We start from the raw sequence: 17,802 nt of genomic DNA on the forward strand, positions 1-17,802 counted from the left end.
CTGCTCTGATGTTTATGATTCCTTTCCTTCTGCTAACTTTGTGTTTTGTTTGTTCTTCTTTCTCTAGTTCCTTTTGGTGTAAGGTTAAATTGTTTATTTGAGATTTTTCTTGTTTCTTGAGGTAGGCTTGTATTGCTATAAACTTCCCTCTTAGAACTGCTTTTGCTGCATCCCATAGGTCTTGGGTCATCGTGTTTTCATTGTAATTTGTCTCTAGGTATCTTTTTATTTTCTCTTTGATTTCTTCAGTGATCTCTTGGTTATTTAGTAACATATTTTTTTGCCTCCATGTATTTGTGTTTTTTACTGTTTTTTTTTCCTGTAATTGATTTCTAATCTCATAGTGTTGTGGTCAGAAAAGACGCTTGATATGATTTCAGTTTTCTTAAATTTATTGAGGCTTGATTTGTGACCCAAGATATGATCTGTCCTGGAGAATGTTCCCTGTGTACTTGAGAAGAAAGTGTAGTCTGCTGTTTTTGGAAGGAATGTCCTATAAATATCAATTAAATCTATCTGCTATTGTGTAATTTAAAGCTTGTTTTTCCTTATTAATTTTCTGTCTGGATGATGTGTCCATTGGTGTAAGTGAGTTGTTAAATTCCCCCATTATTATTGTGTTACTGTGGATTTCCTCTTTTATAGCTGTTAGCAGTTGCCCTATGTATTGAAGTGCACCTATATTGGGTGCATGTATATTTATAATTGTGATATCTTCTTCTTGGATTGATTCTTTGATAATTATGTACTGTCCTTCCTTGTCTCTTGTAACATTCTTTATTTTAAAGTCTATTTTATCTTATATCAGTACTGCTACTCCAGCTTTCTTTTGATTTCCATTTGCATGGAATATCTTTTTCCATCTCCTCACTTTCAGTCTGTATGTGTCCCTAGGTCTGAAGTGGGTCTCTTGTAGACAGTATATATATGGGTCTTGTTTTTGTATCCATTCAGCAAGACTTTGTCTTTTGGTTGGAACATTTAATCCATTCATGTTTAAGGTAATTATTGATATGTATGTTCCTATGGCCATTTTCTTACTTGTTATGGGTTTGTTTTTGTAGGTCCTTTTCTTCTCTTGTGTTTCCCACTTAGAGAAGTTCCTCTAGTATTTGTTGTAGAACTGGTTTGGTGGTGCTGAATTCTCTTAGCTTTTGCTTGTCTGTAAAGCTTTTGATTTCTGTGTCAAATCTGAAGGAGATCCTTGCTGGGTAGAGTAATCTTGGTTGTAGGTTCCTCCCTTTCATCACTTTAAATATATCATGCCACTCCCTTCTGCCTTGTAGATTTTCTGCTGAGAAATCAGTGTTAACCTTATGGGAGTTTCCTTGTATGTTATTTGTTACTTTTCCCTTGTTGCTTTCAGTAATTTTTCTTTGTCTTTAATTTTTCTCAATTTCATTACTATGTGTCTCGGCATGTTTCTCGTTAGGTTTTTACTGTCTGGGACTCACTGCGCTTCCTGGACTTGGGTGGCTATTTCCTTTTCCATGTTAGGGTAGTCTTCAACTATAATCTCTTCAAATATTTTCTCAGGTCCCTTCTCTCTCTCTCCTCTCCTTCTGGGACCCCTGTAATGTGAATGTTGTTGTGTTTAATGTTGTCCCAGAGGTCTCTTAGGTTGTCATCATTTCTTTTAATTCTTTTTTTCTTTATTCTTTTCCATGGCAGTGAATTCCAGCATTCTGTCTTCCACGTCACTTAACTGTTCTACTCCCTCAGTTATTCTGCTATTGATTCCTTCTAGTGTATTTTTCACTTCAGTTATTTTATCATTCATCTCTGTTTGTTTGTTCTTTAATTCTTCTAGGTCTTTGTTAAACATTTCTTGCATCTTCTCGATCTTTGCCTCCATTCTTTTTCCAAGGTCCTGGATCATCTTCACTATCATTATTCTGAATTCTTTTACAGGAAGGTTGCCTATTTCCACTTCATTTAGTTAGTTTTCTGGGGTTTTATCTTGTTTCTTCATCTGGTCCAAAGTGTTCTGCCTTTTCATTTTGTCTGTCTTTCTATGAATATGGTTTTCCTTCCACAGGCTGCAGAATTGTAGTTCTTCTTGCTTCTGCTGTCTGCCCTCTTCCAGTTGTTCTCTTTGTATGATGTAAGAAACATGACTTCTTAATAAAAATGTGTGGACATATTTAGTTCAATACCTTTCTCACCCACATTGTCTTTTGGAAAGACAGTACAATTTATTTTAATGATTTTTATAAAATCATTGACAATTATAAAATTGTCAATAAAATGATCAATGAAATCATTTTATTGATCAAAATATTACAGTCCTTGTCTGTTAGAAAATATTTCTAATTACACTAAATCATTTTTACTATCACCTCAAGAACCACATTTTCAGCATCAAGCTATGGTAGATAATAGATCCTGCAGCAGCTCCTTAATGGGGTTTAGTTGTCAACAAGCTGTTGAGAGTCTAAGTTTCCCTTCATGGGATTTAATGGATGGACCATGAGGTCTTTGGGAGTATTACAAGTGCTGTAAGAAGGACAGAGAAATTGTTTGCCTCAAGCAATCCAAGTCATTGAAAAATGATGAAAGACATATACAAACTTTATGCAGACAAATCAAGCCCATTTTGACAACTAGTATGTCCCCAGCACTCATCATGGGACTTGGCACATCAGCAGTTATTTTATGGATAGTTGATAATAAATGAATACTATAGCTATCTATTGACAATTTCTGAATTCAACCTCCTCCCCACATACTCCTGTGGGGGAAGCCTCCACCCTATCATCTTCCCCAAGGATAGAAAACATCTGTCTAGGTTAGCAAAATACAAATCCTCAGTGAATTTTGGCCTTGTGACTTGTGGATGGTTACTGAACACCAGTGAAAAGAATGCACGTACTGAAGACATTGGTTTCAATCAGCTTTCACCTACTCACTCTATTAGTCTAGAGCCCCTCATTTTCAACAAGATTTAAGGGAGTTTGCTGACGTGAATGGAAACCTGATTCACCAGGACTTGAAATAAGTAGCCAGAGAGCTCTGAAAATGAAAGGAAACTTACAGGGAAAGCAAATAGAAAAGAATTTCATCCATGGTGGTTTGAACAAGGCCAAAGAGCCATCTCTGATAAATGTGAATGTGTTAAACTGGGCTGCCATTCTCCAACATTTACTAAGATTCCCTAGACAGCTGTGTCACACTATGTCCTCAGGTGGAAGAAACTACTCCTTGTTTGTTGGTCCCACTTTAGCCCCATTTATCTGCATCTGACTATTCATACTGTTTCCTCCTCATCATTCCATCTCCAGGACCATGCACAGAGCTGGCACATAATAAGGTCTTAATAAAAATGGTGGACAGAATAAGTGAACCAGAAATATTAGGACCCCAAGGAAAAAGTTAAAAGTCCCTGAATTTGGAGGAGTTTCTATCACTCTAAAGTGTAGACTCAAATCCCCAGACTATATACATGTAAACCCAACCAGTTCTTCACAGCTGTTCCAGATTCAGCCTTTTTAGAGTCAAAATTGAAGATTAAAACAAAAAAATTGAAGCTTTTCTTTTTTATTTCATTTTTATTTTTTATGTGCCACCTTCCACTCTAGACCCTAATCCCCTCCAACTAGCCCTAGGGGTGGGGGGAAAAAAATCTAAATCTATTCTGAAAATTCAATTTGTTTAGAAAAATTGTACAAAACATGAGAAGTAAAATATTGCCCTGAGTTGAGGCAGAGTCTCTGTGTAGAGAATTCCTCTGAGGATGTTAAGACACTTTCCAAATAGTTTCCTTATTTCAATGGCACACCTGCTTTTCTATAATAATATAGTTCATGTGTCTTTTCCTTGTCTTTGTTTAGGTAATTACTAGAGTTTACAAATATTCCTTAAAATATAATTACTCTAGATTTGCCAAAGAAGTTCCACAAGCTTTATGCAACAGTTTTTGAATAGTGTTATATACAGGGTACTGTTTTATTTTTAAATCATTATTACCTATCCTCACTGTAACGAAATTGGAAATGTTGGAAATTATGTAATTTTTTTTCTGAATTTACAATAACATTTTTTTCACTTCCAACTCTCAGCCCTCAATTTTTTTTATTAGTGTTTCCTTATAGAAGTTGGAAACAACCATGGCCCATTTTAGATTCTAGAAATGCAACTTAGGCATTGCTACCCAGCCCACTGTTCACAGTGTCTGTGTCAAGTGACCATTTCCCTGTCCTGTCAGTGACATTTCTCCTTTGTTATTACCCTGGGAACTTCTATGTCCTTGCTTCTTTTCAAAACCTACCTATCAAATCAAAGTAGATCATTATTTACTACTGTGGTGAACACACAGAATACAACACTAACTTTATCTAAGCATTATTTTCCTTATGTATTAAATGGGTATAATAAGAATATTGGTTATGTAGGATGTCTATAGGGGTTGGAAAAAGTCATTCATATAAAATGTTTAGCACAAAAGTAGATGCTTAATACCTGTTAGCTATTTATATTTTTACTGTCTCATCATAGCTGACAGCTTCAACATTTCCTCTGCAGCATGCATAATTCAGCAAAAAAAAATTTCCCATTATAATGTTCATGTAAATAGAGTTTTCCATTTGTATTCTGAGTATGAGACTATGAAATGGAAAAGCCATTCAGAAGAGCGCATTACCAGAACCAACATTTTTAAACACCAACTCAGCTATCAAAGAACTTTCACACTTGAGTTTCAGTAAAAAGGAGGAAGATGCCACCACTCCCACAGGCCTTTGAGCTCCAGCATGATGACTTTGAAGCCCAGTACAAAGGCTCCATGGCGGGTGACCGCATATACCTTCACACATGCGGACACACAGGAACAGAAACTTTACATATCACACTTACTGATGAATATTCTTATCCCTCAAGGCAGTTAAATGTAACAGGAAATTCATTTTTACTATCCTTCTATTTAAATACATAATCAGAATAGTTACCAGGGAAGAGCTAGTGAAAAAGAAAAAGTAGTTCTGGAGACTAGAGTCTTCTATTGATCTAAGCACTCACTTCATAACTCTGAAAGTTTTATCCTCCATACAAAAAGTGGCTGAGTCTATTGTTCTCAAATTAATAAGCTGTAAAAAGCAATACAATGCTGAAAAATGCATTTGAAATGCAGTTCCAAATCTGGTATTCAATTCTGAGAATTTAATTCAAGAAATTAACAAGTATGAGTTTCCAAAACTTTTTTCATATTTTGTTCTTGACCCTTTTGCCCTTTCTTTTCACCCTACTCTCTAATCTCTAACCCATATGACCCCCATGTCTATTCTATCCCAACCTCTCCTACAAGGTCCATATTTCCAACTGCTGTACATATGGAGGCCCTCAAAATACATCAACCTATTTCTTCTCTCACATTTTCTAAATGAACAAAATGCACCCAATCTCCAATCCTAGAAACCTCATTTGTCTTAGAGGTGTCTGTTTTCCTTGCCTGTGTATCGTGCATTCACCCAACAGTCACTCTCCCTAACAAATTTTCAACTAGGTATATCCATAAAACACCATTTTTTGATTCCTAGGAAAGTTTTCGCATTCCTTCTATAGGCCCCTCTTTTTCCTTTCTCTTGTTAGAATGAAGGTGTGATGGCTGGAGATTCAGCTTCAAACTTGTGTTCATGAATCCATAAGCATGAGAAGAAGACCAAAATCATTGCCTTTATACTGGTTTCGATATCACTGAAGTACTGAAACAACACCAACATAGCCATCTAACCCTGACCTTCGTGTGAGACAAATAGATTTCTATTTGTTTAAGCTTCTGTGATCCTACATTTGCGTCATCACAGGTAATCTCGATTCTCCAACAAATAGAGATCTTTAACTGAATTAGTTTAAAAGTCTCCTGATACAGTTTTCCTTCAGTTTCCCCCCTTCTCCTTCTACAGTTTTTTCCAAAGACCATCCTCCTTCATGTTATTAACTAAATGGTACAATGTCTTCTCCTGCCCCAATAAACTCTTATGCAACTCCACAGGAAAAAAAAAAATGAGCTCAGCATATTAGTCAAAAATACATAGGAAAACTGGCTTACAATATATTCTTTCAAAAACTGTTCAACCTCATTAGTAATCAGGAAATGCAACTTGAGACAATGAGATAGCCTTTTTTTTGTCCTCCAGATGGCCAAAAATATTAGAGGTCCATAATTGTTACTGTTTCTAGGGAGGTAGGGAAATAGACACTTGCACACATATGAAGTGATGGATTAGGAGCCTAAGATCAGGCATTAGTACTTCATAGGCCATTGTCCTTATGCCAATCCAACACTCCAGTTCTAGTCATTGGAAATACCATATGGACTTCTTTCTCTCTGTTTTGTCCAATTATTTCCCAACCACCAGTACAGAGAGGATAATGAGAACCCACTGGATGGACAGATATTGGAAGGAAGAAGAATGAGAGTGATAGCAGAGGATATAGCTGGTGTATGAAATGTTGGCTATAGCTTTGAATAAAGTCTTGGAGGCAGCTTCTCTGTCAGGCATGACTTCCTTAGTTTTAGGTCATGGAGAGTTCTGGTATTCCTAGTGGGGGGACCAGAGTTGCAGGGCAAGAGAAATCATTTATTCAAGGAGTAGATGTATTATACTGACAAACAAAATTTAAAACAATTAGAAAACAAAAAATAGAGTCACAGGGCTTCCCTGGTGGTGCAGTGGTTAAGAATCCACCTGCCAATACAGGGGACACGGGTTTGAGCCCTGGTCCAGGAAGATCCCACATGCCGTGGAGCATCTAAGCCCGTATGCCACAACTACTGAGCCCATGCGCCACAACTACTGAAGCCTGAGCACCTAGAGCCTGTGCTCTGCAACAAGAGAAGCCACCACAATGAGAAGCCCACACACTGCAACGAAGAGTAGCCCCAGCTCACTGCAACTAGAGAAAATCCAAGTGCAGCAACAAAGACCCAATGCAACCAAAAATAAATAAAAACAAACAAATAAATAAATAGCCACAGATGTAGAAAACAAACTTATGGTTACCAAGGGGGAAAGGGGGAGGAGGGATAAATTAGGAGATTGGTGTTGACATATGCATACTACTATATATAAAATAGGTAACTAATAAGAACCTACTCTAGAGCACAGTGAACTCTACTCAATACTCTGTAATGACCTATATAGGAAAATAATCTAAAAAAGAGTGGATATATGTATATGTATATCTGATTCACTTTGCTGTGCAGCAGAGACTAACACAACATTGTAAATCAACTATACTCCAATAAAAATTAATGTAAATAAACAAATAAATAAGTAAATAAAACAATATTTTAACAACCAGTACAGCTGTACTGGTGGCTAACAGTTAAATAACATCCTGATTTTCTCTCCTTTTGGGACTCCTTTATCTTCCTGCAATTCCTCAGAATATATTAGATGAATACATGAATAGAAGTAGCAAGCTAGCAAGCTAGTTACAGGATAATGAAGTCAAACAGATAGAAAATTAAAAAAAAACAATAATATTGATGTCAATTGTCAGTGATTGCCTTAAACCACACTGTCTTCTCAGAGAATATACCCTATGAACTACCATTTCCTCCCAGGACCCCAAATGTCCAAAGAGTCACCCACCAGTCCAGGTTGATTCAATCATATATTCCCAGTCAAGAATTAGAGCAAAGAGGAGCCCTCCATTCATGCAAAGATGAGTGGCTCACCTGTCATTAAACTTTTCTTAAACTGAAAATAAAAGTAATAATTACAGCTAGGAGATACAGAAACTACATGAGTTGAGTAAAAGTGAATACTTGCCTCTGACAGCCAACCTCTGAAGAGCACTTTCTACATGCCAGGTCTTTGCAGAAATTATTTCATTTAGTCTTAAGAAAGTAGGTACTATTTATCCCCCTTTTACAAGTTAGCGAAGTGAGGCTTCTAGAATTTAAATGACTTTGCCCAAGGTCACACAACTATTAAGTGACAGAAGCAAGATCAGAACTCAAGCAGGTTGCCTCAAGAGCCTGTGTTCTTTTTTTTTATTTTTATTTTTTTACCTATCAATAATTACTTTCTTTTTTTAATTGAAGTATATAGTTGCTATACAATATTATATGTTACAAGTGTATAGTATAGTGATTCACAATTTTTAAAGGTTATACTGCATTTATAGTTACTATAAAATATTGGCAGTATTCCCTGTGCTGGGAAATATATCCTTGTAGCTTATTTTATACCTAATAGTTTGTACCTCTTACTCCCCTTCCCTCTCCCCTCTGGTAACCACTAGTTTGTTTTCTGTCTGTGAGTCTGCATCTTTTTTGTTTTAGTCACTAATTTGTTGTATTTTTAAAATACAAAAAAAATTTAAAATTTTTAAAATTCCACAAGTAAATGATATCATGCAGTATTTGCCTTTCTCTTTCTGACTTATTTCACCTTGCCTAATGCCCTCCAGCTCCATCCAAGTTGCTGCAAATGAAGAGCCTGTGTTCTTAATGATTAAACCAGACTGCACTGAAGAGGCACTTGATTTGTGAAAGTAGGTGTGGTCAACCAAAGCTTCATGCAGAGCACTGTTAGGAGGAACAAAGGAGTCAGTCGATAAAGGGAAGCAAGAGAATGGAGCAGATGCTGGGGAATACAGAATCAAGAGATTCTGTGCTTCACAGGAGAGCAGGGTAGGGTCCAGGGCTCCACACTCCAGCCCTCATGAAGCCAACATAGAATTAGAGTCTATTCAGAGATTGGGGAAATCATGCCCTCTATTTAAGCCAGCAGGATTGGTTATAATTTCAAAGATGATGCTAGCTCCAGGAGCGACAAACCTCAGAAAATGAATTTGAACCCAGACCTGCAGATACTGACTAAGATGGGTTTTGACAGAAGCCCCCTCTCAGCTTTGAGTCTTCTCAAGAAATCTTAAAGAACTTCAGATACACCCTGAATGCTGTCAGAGTGCCATCTTTCACAGATGGCTTGAAATAACATGAAAGAGAAGAAGTAAGGAGAGAGGCAGGAGAGAGGGAGAAGGGAGGAGGGAAACGGAGGAGGAAGAAAAAGAAAAAAGAAGGAAGGAAGGAGGGAGGGAGGGAAGAAAGAAAGGAATGAAAGGAAAGCACCAGAAATGTCTTATCGACCCCAAATACCAAATATAAAGTGAAAGCAAAAACCATTGTACCAGACGCACATTGCCAGCTTCTGGAGCCTTGTGCGTCTAGTTCCTAGGGAAGCAGAAGGCTGCTGCTTTACAGTGGTATCCCCTGCTTAATTAGCATTTTTGGATCCTCCGCAATTCAGCTGGATGGGCATTCTCTTAAAATTGGTAGTTGCCTGGAAGTGGCTTTCACAGCTGGGCCACAGATCCCTCACCCAGGGAGCCTGGAATGGGGCTGCTCAGCAGCCTTGTTCAGCCATAATGAATTTTTCTGGAACTGCCACTTGGAACCCCTGTCACTGTGCTGCACCAGTGGTGAGCGGGCTGGAAGAGGATTTATTGTTAGAAGGTGAGTGATGCTGTTGTTCAGACCCCAGGCCTGGGTGATAAGAGAGCTCAGAGGCAGTAGTAACCCACCACCATCTATAATGGGAGAGTGATAAAGAGAAGGGAAAGCACAGAAAGGAGAGGTGGGTGTACACAGTCATGCCTTTAACTCCTGGTTCTGACAATCCTGGTCTCAGGCTCTGTGGGCATAAAAGTAACATGGCCACTGGCACTTCTGGCTGGGCTTCCCCTTTCCTCCTGGCCATATGCACATGCTAAGCACCAGACTTTCCTCTTGTGGGCTGGGGCTCCCAAAGAGAAAATGGAATACTGTACAACTAGAAGGACCTGGCAAAGATTTTGTTCAACACCTTAGACTTACAGAGGAAGAGAACAAGGTCCAGAGATGCTTCATGGCTAGAGTTCAGGACAGTGGGTGGTCACACAGACAGAATGGAAGGAGGAGGGTCTCTTAATTTGTAGTTCATCACCTATTCTTTCACCACAGAAGGCTTGGAATGGGCAAGGAGATGGATATGACAGTTTTTCAGGGACACAGGCCTGGATTGAAATGTCCTCTGTACCATCTGGGGGTTGTGAAGTCTTTGGAGGAGGAAGCCTAATATTTGTGCATCATTTTTCTCAAGGAGAAGCACACACACACACACACACATACACACACACACACCCTAATATACCCATAATTGGGAGCTATCATAATTCTTTGCTGGTATTTTACATAGATCATTATTGTTACCTCCAATGATTATGAGCTGCATGAACTCAGATGAATTATGGAATCTCTTTGAGCTTCAGTCCCACAATGATAAAACAAATACAAGAGAGTCATCGTTCTTCCAAAGTTATGGTAAAGTGTGTATAGCATAATATGCTCATAATATGCAAAAACTTATAGCAGTGCCTGAAACAGAGTAAGATTTCAATAAATGTCTTCTACTTTGTTATCCATATTAATATCATTTCCAAAGCAGAGTTTCCAATAATAAAGCTTTAACTTATGACTTACCTTCAGGTTCGAGTTTAACTTCCTTAAGTAGGCATTTATGGTTCCTCCTGACCTGGCTCTCACATCTGTTTGCAACCTTGTATTTTGGCAAGCCTTTGGGAAACTTTCACCCCCTGACTCACCCCTGCCCTCTTGCCAGTTTCTTTCCTTCAGTGCTTTCACATGCAGGGCCCTCTTTCTGAAATTCCTTTCCTCTCTTTTTTTTCCTCAGTGAACACATAGTTGCCTATTAAGGCTCAGCATGATTGTCACTGACTTCCCCATTGTAGATGTCCCCACGCCCCTCCTAGGCTGTGCCCCAGGATATGGCCCTGTCAAGCACTTACAAGCTGATGAGAACCATGGCTTACCAGCTGATCACCTGCCTAAACTAGGGCCCTTTCAGGACAGGAATGCAAGATTTATCTTTGTCTCCCTGGTCCCTAGCAGAGCTTAGTGCTCCATAAATATCTGCAGACTGAATAACTCAAATCTCGTAATAAGAATACAACCTAGGCACTGAGCACAAAGCCTTGCACATTTTAAGGATTTGACAAACATATATTAAATGAGTAAGTGAATATAAATGAGTGGATAACAAGAGTATATTTCATCTCTATAGCAATGCAACATTTTCATCTCCTACAAGCCAGCATTTCAAATTAAAGAAAAAAAAAAACTTTAATTAGAGAAGTGGTCAACATTCAAAAATCTTCAACTTTTACCTCAACAATGTTACAGAGAAAAGTTTGGTGAATCCCTGAGCTACCAAACAATAGTTGACTTAGTTTAGGGAGGGCACTGAATGATTTGTACCTCCTAAAAAGGAAATAATATGGAATTTTTACCTTTTTGACTCCTTTTGCTAGCAAGTATATTCAATTTATGGCAAAGCAGAGATTTGGTTAATCCTATGTATGGCAACAACTGACTACAATGCTTATTTCCCCTTCCTGGGCACAAGTTAAACTATATTTTCCAGACTTCCTTGGGTTAGGTTGAGACCATGTGACAGAGTTCTCGCCAATGAAATGAGACCAGAAGTGATGTTCACCACTTCCAGGTCTGATGTCAACCTACCTGAGATTCTCCATGATAAATTTTTCTCTTCCATGGGTACTTGGAAGCTATGATCTGACAATGGCAAAGTTATAAAATGGAAGGAGGTTTGGTTCTCTGAAAAACTTCATGAAGAATTTGCCCTTTAACCAATCACACTGGACTGACATGAGAAAGCAATCAAAATTTAGTGCTTTAAAATCTATTGAGACTTCAGGGTTTTTTGTTTTTGTTTTTGCTTTTTTTTGTTTTGTTTTGTTGGCTTAGTCTATTCTAATATGGAATATGTCACTCTGAACTACAGAACTGCCAAATAAACTCTTCAAATTTTTTCACCTTGGCTTAGTAAGAAGTTAGTGAAGAAAGGGATATAACTGGATGGGTAGCTGGGATTCCATGTTAGGTAGTGGTAAAATATTTTATAAAACCCTAGATGCTATAACTTGGAAGGTAGACCGTGTGCTTACTGAGCTTGTGACTATGATGGAAGAAATTGGAAAACAGGACATCACTGCTCTTTGTTGTTTGTTACTGGCTGCATTTGGCAAGGTATTTGATAAAAGAACTCTACAAAGTATTAACTACTTTGCAAGCAAAAGTGAAAAAGAATAGAGAAAATGCAAATATAGGGAGACTTTCAGGGTCAGAAAGGCCAACAGTTTCTAGACCCTGAAGAGTAAGTTCTGGGATTGAGAAAGACTTACTTACAGGGACAAAGATCTAGTAAGATTTCCAAGGTGACAATGGGTCAGTCTTAGAGGATAGATCAGATGAAGGATGTGGTCTTCCTAATGAAAGCAGCCATCAGTAAATTAAAAGACACATTTGAGAGCTCACACAAAGAAATAAGACATACATGAGGCACAGTCTAGAAGGAATATTGGGTGTGGTTATTGATGCACAGAATTGATGAAAAATAAATACATCAGAACATACTAAGTTTCTGAAGAAACTGTGTTGTCAGAAATCCCCACATGTTTGTTCTAAATAAGACTGGACTTGTTTAACAGAGCTTTCTAACAACCCTTGGGCAAAAAATGATCTACAAAACTATGTAGCCTCAAAAGGTGAAATTCCTCAAGGCACATTTCAGACATGGCCTAGGAGGAAAATAGACAGGAGAAAGTTTTCATAGGGCAGAGCAGAAACTGCAGAAAATGATGGGAAAAGGAATTCCTCACAGGCAGCAGAGTCAGCCCTGGTCAAGGAAGCCCTTTGCTTCAGGGTAGGAGGTTCTCACAAAGTCTGCCCAGTAGGATTTCAGAGGTGCTTTAGACTAGTGACTGCTTGTTACCCTTTCTCTACTCTGTATTTTGTAATGTGTGTACAGTTTAAGGGATCGGGTCACTCTTCTTTTTAACTCATATGTCACTAGACCACCAGAGATATTTCTAGACCTGATGGAGAGGGACTATGCATCACAGGGACATCTTAGTCTTTGAGCAGGAAGCAGAAGTGGGTGAGACTTAGGGTTGTATCTCTTGATGTAAGAGTGAGCACAATCTACTTGGGAGGGGACAGTAAAATTTGGTGAATGGAGGATGAATTATGATAGAGATGGGCTAGATACTTACCAAAAAAAATGATGAGAGAAAACTTGAGTCTTCTAGGGTTAACATCCCATTTTTTAGGGTGTTTGGGATTTCTCAGTGATCCACGGGTTAGGATGGTCAGATTGAGGAGCATGAATGTAATCTTTGTGATCCATCAGAGAGCTGTTTGAGGATGCCATGAAAGTCCACCAGAGATACCCGAGCTAGAACGATTCTCATAAATTACCTAATGTAATTATTTCATTTCATACTCCTTGACTCATTTGTTTGATAAAGATTTATTGAGCATTTCTTGTGCAAAGGAGCCAGAGGTACCTATTGGTATACAAGGATCAGTGAAGCCCAATCACTGCTGCACACACCAATCAGTGCACCAAAGGAATAGGAGCTGCAGTAACCATCTCCATACACTGTGAAGCCACAAAGAAAAGAACAAATTATCTCCTTCCTTTCAAGTGTCCCAGAAAGGCTCACAGAGGTCAATTGACTTGTCCAATTCCTAGAAGTAGCAGAGGTCAAATCTGAGATATTAGTAGAAAATAGTTGATTCATATGACATTTAAGTAATAAAATTAATTATCATAACATTTTCATACTTCTATTGATATTTTTCCTCATTGTATCTATAATAGTATGACCTGCATGAACTCACAGAATAAGCTGCAGCCAAACACACAGGTGTAGGTTTTGCTTCATTCATATTTATTTAACACCTACTTGTTTTACTAGGTATACAGAAAAGCAAATGCCACAATCCCTAAATTCTATATTGCCACAAGTTAATGTCACTCTCCTTTAGAGGTAGCTCTTTGTAGCTCAGTTTCTCCTATGGAAAACTAAGAGGAACAATTCATGGAATTTAACATGAAAGAAATCAGCAATACATGTTCTTTAAAATCATTGGAATACCCTGTCCTTCTATCCCTCTCATTTCTTCAACTCATTAACCACTGTTTAGCTTCTCTTCCTTCCAAGCCCAGCTGGGATCTCATGGCCATCTAAATTATTCATTCTCCAGCCCTTTTTATGGTCTGGTAGTTCCAACCTTCAAGCCAACTGTCAACCCAGGGCCATGTTACATTCTGCTCCCATTGCTCCTATAGCCATGTCTGAGCTCCGTGGACAACCATTCAACCAGTCTCTCAACACTTCCCACCAATTCTTGAATTTCTTTTGGAACCCCTTCTCCATATTGACCAGTACAAACCTTCCCTAGTATCTTCAGTTCCCCTGACCTCACAATGGACAATCATACCTCTTTCGTCAGCCATTTCCAATCTTCTGTGCTGCCTACAAACACAGCGATAACCACACCCACCTCTGCCTCCTTTTGTTCTGTCTCAGAGATGGTGACACTTATTAAAAAATAAATGCATTTGAAAAAAATCTCCCTGTGCCCTCTGCCCTTTTCCAGCTGCTATTGATTTCTTTTCCCCCCTTCTCAACTGAACTTCTTTTAAGCTCTCCATTTGCCTACCTCCAGTGACTCATTAATGCCCTGTGACCTGCCTTCCAATACTTAATGACCTCTTTCTTGCCAAAGCTAGTAGACCCTCTCTGGTTGCCATCTGACCAGACATCTGCTGTTCGTCCAGCCATGTCTTGAATCTGGAGTCTCTTTCCAAATCCTTATCATTCTTCACCTAGACTGCTGCCAGAGGTTTTATGGGTCTCCTTCCAGCCTGTATACCTCAAATTCATCCTCCATATACCCTCACCAGAGAGGTAGATCTTAAATACAAGTCTCACCACCTCTCTCCATTTATAATCTGGCAGTAATTTATTTTGGGATACAGGATAAAGGGTTAAATCCTTTATACAGTATTCAGAGTTCCCTAAAAGGAAACTGAGCTAGAGCTAATTCCCCAGCTCTGTTTTCTGTCATTTTCTTCAGCTTATTCTGAAATGTTTGTAATCTCTTCACACTCCACACTGCTTCTCTACCTGCATGTCTCTGCCTAAACTCTGCCTCCACCTGGGGTAGTTCTTCTCCCCCAGCGATCCCCACCCATCTTCCAACTCCCTCCCCAGGTATACAAGGTAATGTACAAGGCATTCTTACAATGGATACTTCTTGCTTAGTCATACCCTTCACAAGAAAATCCCTGACTTTCTCCAGCTTCTTGACCCCCACCTCCAGAAGGGTTTTTTTTCATTTTCTGGTCCTATAACACCTTGTGCCTTTGTTTGTCATTTTAAGTACCACATGGCACTTTCTTTCTCTCTCTCCCTCTTTCTTCCCTCACTCTCTTTTCTCTCAACTGGATTGTAGTTCCTTGAGAGCAGGGACTGTTCTTTTATCTCTGTACACCTGCCACATAGCAGAGCATCTGCTTAATAAATGTCAGGAGAATGAAATGTTCCCTTATTTTTGGATGACAATAAAAAGTGATGTAAAATTATTTACATAATATATGTGGTCTCCTCAGTAAAGAATGTCTCTATGATAGAGTCATTTTGGGGGTTTTAAATTAAATCAACATTCTACATCCTCTATAACATTACATCTCAGTTTGAATCTGCCACATCTCAGGTGTTCAGTAGCCTCATGTGTCTAGTGGCTGCTATATTGGACAACACAGCTCCAAATCACAGGGATTATAATACTTAGGGCTGTTATCAAAATTATGTGGAACAATGGTATATAGGAAATACTTAGCACAGGCACTGTCATATAATGATGTACTAAACTTTTGCTTATTTCTCACTATCTATGATACTAATATTAAAATGTAATATTCTCCCAGGACATTATTTTCCTCTTGGGAAAAATCTATGGAAGAGGAAGATATTTACAGATTTTTTTAAACTGGAGAAAGAGAAAATGTAGAGTTAAAATGTCTATCTGTATGACACTTGTCATCTCTATGAATTAAACCGGTAAGAACAGAATAAAAAGAAATTCAGATAACCAGCATCCCCCCTAAATTCCTAGTGTTGGTTGAGAAGAATAGCTTGTTGAGAATAGGAACAGTACTCTGAACACCTGGGGAGCATCCAGTCTTCAGATCTGATGTGTCTGGCTTCATGGGTGTCTTGCAAACCCACTTCTTTTCATGCTAAAGGCATAAGGAAGGTAAAAGTCTCTAAGTAAAATTTAAGCTACATAACAAATGTTTTCTTCCCACAAATCTTGTTTTCCTTGTAGTGAGGAAACAAGGGCTTTAACTCGAACCAGAAATTGTAACCCAAGGTGAGGAAAATGTCCATGAAGAAAAGTGGAAGATCTCAAATAGGTTGGAACAAAGAGGGGCCAGCCAGGGATGGGTGGGTGGAGATTAATCTTATTAGGATCCTATATCATGAGGGTGTCAGGTGTGAAAGCAGACGAATGGCCTGTGTTTATCTGAGCTAAGCCGTGTGGTTCACCCAAACATTCACTTCCCAGAGCGTTTTTTTTTTACCCGTAATAAATTGGCCAAGTCTTCATAGGGCGTTGATAATACAGCATGTATAGGTGCAGTTAGAGATTTCTTGCCGGGTTTTCGATGTAACCGCCCTCTCCCACTCTCTTGCTCTCTCCTTCTCCCTCTCCCTCTCCTTTTTATCGCAACTGATTCGCAAAGCCCTTTGGAAAGATGAAGTAGGTAGAAATCAAAATAAATGGATTCTATTAAAACCGGCAATGCATCAACTGCTTGATAAAGTGATTAATAAACAGCTTAGGATGGTGATTGATTAAACTCTTTAATCAAAGTGCTAAATTGACTTAATATGGAGAGTTTCAACGTGTTCAAAGTGTACATTTTCCCTGCCTAAGGTTCACAGTTGTTTATGTAACTTTTCTGAAGTGTATCCCTTAGGTCTAACCTTCCGAGAGCCGGGGCTCTGGAATGTGTAAGGATTATAAAGTATCGCAAACTGCATTAGCTGCTAAAATGTGCTCATGAATTATAGGACCTTTCCACTAGGCAACAAGTCATTTTTCAGAATTTTGGACCCCTTCATCAAGCAGCTTCTTTGCCTGCATCACTTCATAATTCTTTAAACCGTAATGTATAAAGCGAGACAGTGCGCATTTAAAAAGTCCCTATCGCTCACATTTTATTCTCTCCTTTAAACACTGATTGCTTTATTGAATAAGGTCAAGATTTTGATGGTGAGAGAAGAGGCTTATTTTTACCCTGAGGGTATTTTTGTGTTCATTAGAAGTGCATATATTTCATCCAATATATGTAATTCTCAGTATCAGTCATCATTTTTGACACAATCATCTGCTCACCAATTTAATAAGCCATTTGACTCCTAAAAGTTCGTGACACCAAAATAGACTTTTTCAAAACCTTTTAAAAGTTTTGAATAAAAACATTTTAAGAGTTGAGCTTGGGGAGAAGGGGAGGGGAGGGAAATATGACCATACGTTAATGAGACAGCATTCATGACCCATGCTGCCTCTATGTGATGGAGTCAAGTCAAGGAATTTATTTAACACAGTTCTCTGTGTAATGCACTGCGCTGGGCTCTGTGTGGCTGGCAAAACCAAAAATAACACTGCTCCAATTCGAGGATCTTATTTTATAAAGAAAGGGATTATACAAGGTGGGGAAACTGTGTATCTGTTTAATTGAATAATTTAGAAAGACAATTATTGCTATGAAGTCTTGACTAAGGCAAAGAAGCATGTGAAAGACTGGGGGAAAACATCGACAACACTACCATTGCAGCTGATTTGGCTTTGAAACATGAATAGAATTAAGATATGAAGATAGGTACCTAGTAGTGAGGCTCATCGGAGGTGTAAAA

Source organism: Mesoplodon bidens (genome assembly GCF_964165515.1).
Source record: "Mesoplodon bidens genome assembly, chromosome: 3".
Taxonomy (NCBI): domain Eukaryota; kingdom Metazoa; phylum Chordata; class Mammalia; order Artiodactyla; family Ziphiidae; genus Mesoplodon; species Mesoplodon bidens.